Consider the following 2,538-nt stretch of genomic DNA (forward strand, 5'->3'; position numbering starts at 1 on the left):
AAAAAAAAAAAAAGAAAAAGAAAAAGAAAAAAGAAAAAAACATGTAGATGGGAAAGGAAGAAGAAACACAATTCCTTTATTCACAAATAATGTTGCATTTAGAAAATCATAAGAAATTAACTGAAAACAATGACAACTAAAAAACAAGCGCAGCAAAGTTAACAAGATACAGGATCAATTTTAAAAATCACATTTTTGTTGCACCAGAATGTTTTTTGCAGCCCAATTCATAATTGCTAAGTCATGGAAGAAGCCCATCGACACGTGAATGCATTAACAAACTGTGCAGTACACCATGGAGTATTATGCAGCCTTTAAAAAAGATGGAGATTTTACTCTTTCATGTTTACATGGGTGGAGCTGAAACATACTCTTCTTAGCAAAGTATCTCAAGAATGGAAGAAAAAGTATCTAATGTACTCAGCCCTAGTATGAAGCCAATTTATAGCTTTCATGAAAGCTATAACCCAATTATAGCCCAAGAAGAAGGAGAAAGAGGAGAAGGAGGGGAGAGGATGAGGGAGGATGGGTGGAGGGAGGGTAATTGGAACCACTCCTACAGTGCTTTTTACAAGGGTACATGTTAAATTTACTAAGTGTAGAGTATAAATGTCTGAACACAATAAGAAAATGCAGTGAAGGCTATGTTAACCAGTCTGATGAAAATATTTCAAATTGTATATAAAACTAGCACCTTGTACCCATGATTGCATTAATGTACACAGCTATGATTTAATAAAATAGTCACATTTTTGTACATAAATATTAACAATCCAAAAATGAAATTAAGGAAACAATTGTAGTATAATATTACCAAAAGGAAAAACGTTGGAAAAAATGTTAATAAAAGAATATCAACAGGAACCCTGAAAACTACAATATATAACTAGCGTTGGAAACACCTAAATATCATTCCTAAGCCTCCTCTCCTTGGCTTTGAGGACTTTACTTCATAGGAGAAAAAAAAAAAGATGTTGAGTTCTTAGTCACTATTTTATTAATGTAGGGCTTAGGGTGAGATCTGTACATCTGAATGAGTATTACTATCTTCATTTTTATGTACAGAAGACAAGAAATGATAGTCCGTATCCCAGAAGTCAGAATATCAGGGAGTGTTTCCCTTCACCAGACTTCTGCCACTCATCCTGTATTTGATGAATACTCAGATATTATACCAATGTGTTTAAGAAATGAACTGAGATCCAAAGAAGGGAGAGTAGGAATTTAAAAGTGTGAGGTATTAGAGTTCTAGGAAAATCAATGGTGAGTTCTCTGAATCTGCAGAATGGAGTCACTGAGGGGAAATTGTAGGATTAAAGAATAGAATGGCTCAAAAAAAATTGAAGAAAAAAAAAGAGTAGAATGGCAGTTTCGCAGGGTGTAGTGGCTTATACCTGTAATCCCAGCACTTTCGGAGGCTGAGGCTGGAGGAGTTCTTCAGCCCAGGAATTTGAAGTTTCAGTGAGCTATGATGAAACCACTTGCACTCTAATTTACCTTTGGTGGCAGAGCAAGATCCTGTCTCAAAAAAAAAAAAACCCACAGAAATTTGAAGAAGATGGGGTACACATTAGGAAAATAAAAAAACAGACATAGTTCTTTGGAAAAAGTCAAGCCCCTCACATCCACATCCACCCACCCAAACTTAGATCTACCTTTAATCCCAGCACCCATTTCACCACTCAAGCCCAGATCAAGCTGGATGGCTGACACAAGCCCAGCATTTCCCGGTTTTTTTGTTCATATATTTATGACAGAGTTGGTTCACTTTGTGACCCTTGGTAGAGTGCCATGGTGTCATAGCTCACAGCAACCTCAAACTCTTGGGCTCAAGTGATTCTCTTGCCTCAGCCTCCTGAGTAGCTGGAACTATGATAGCCTGCCATAATGCCCAGCTATTTTTAGAGATAAGCTCTCCCTCTGTCTCATACTGGTCTCAAACTTCTGAGCTCAAGCAATCCACCCACTTTGGCTTCCCATAGTGCTAGGATTACAGGTGTGAGCCACTGTGCCCCGCCCATTTTCCACTTTAAAGAGGGCCATCGATGCTTAACAGGAAACATGTGCAGAACACTTTGCTTAGTTTGTGCAACAAACCAGTCAAGGAAAGACAAAATTCATGTGTATCTCACAAAACATATCTGATACTTGATTGATGGATGTGTGAATGAAACTAGGGAGGCTACTCAAATATTTATCACACAACTGGTTGTAAAGTGTCATGACAATTTTGCAGCTCACTCACCCCTTTATTTTATTTGATTATGCACACTACCACATTTCTTCCAACTGTATAATATAATTCTTTGAAGATGCATAAAATACATAATTTTACGGTTGAGAACAAATATCTTTCAATAGGTTGGAAAGGGGCTAGCATATTAACTTCATTTTTGTTGAAAAAGTAAAATAGGGCTCAGCGCCTGTGGCTCAAGTGGCTAAGGCGCCAGCCACATACACCTAAGGTGGCGGGTTCAAATCCAGCCCGGGCCCACCAAAACAGAGTAAGACTCTGTTTAAAAAAAATTAAATAGGCAT

The sequence above is a fragment of the Otolemur garnettii genome, unplaced genomic scaffold, assembly GCF_000181295.1.
Source record: "Otolemur garnettii isolate 467f Iridium unplaced genomic scaffold, OtoGar3 scaffold00285, whole genome shotgun sequence".
In the NCBI taxonomy this organism is placed as follows: Eukaryota; Metazoa; Chordata; class Mammalia; order Primates; family Galagidae; genus Otolemur; species Otolemur garnettii.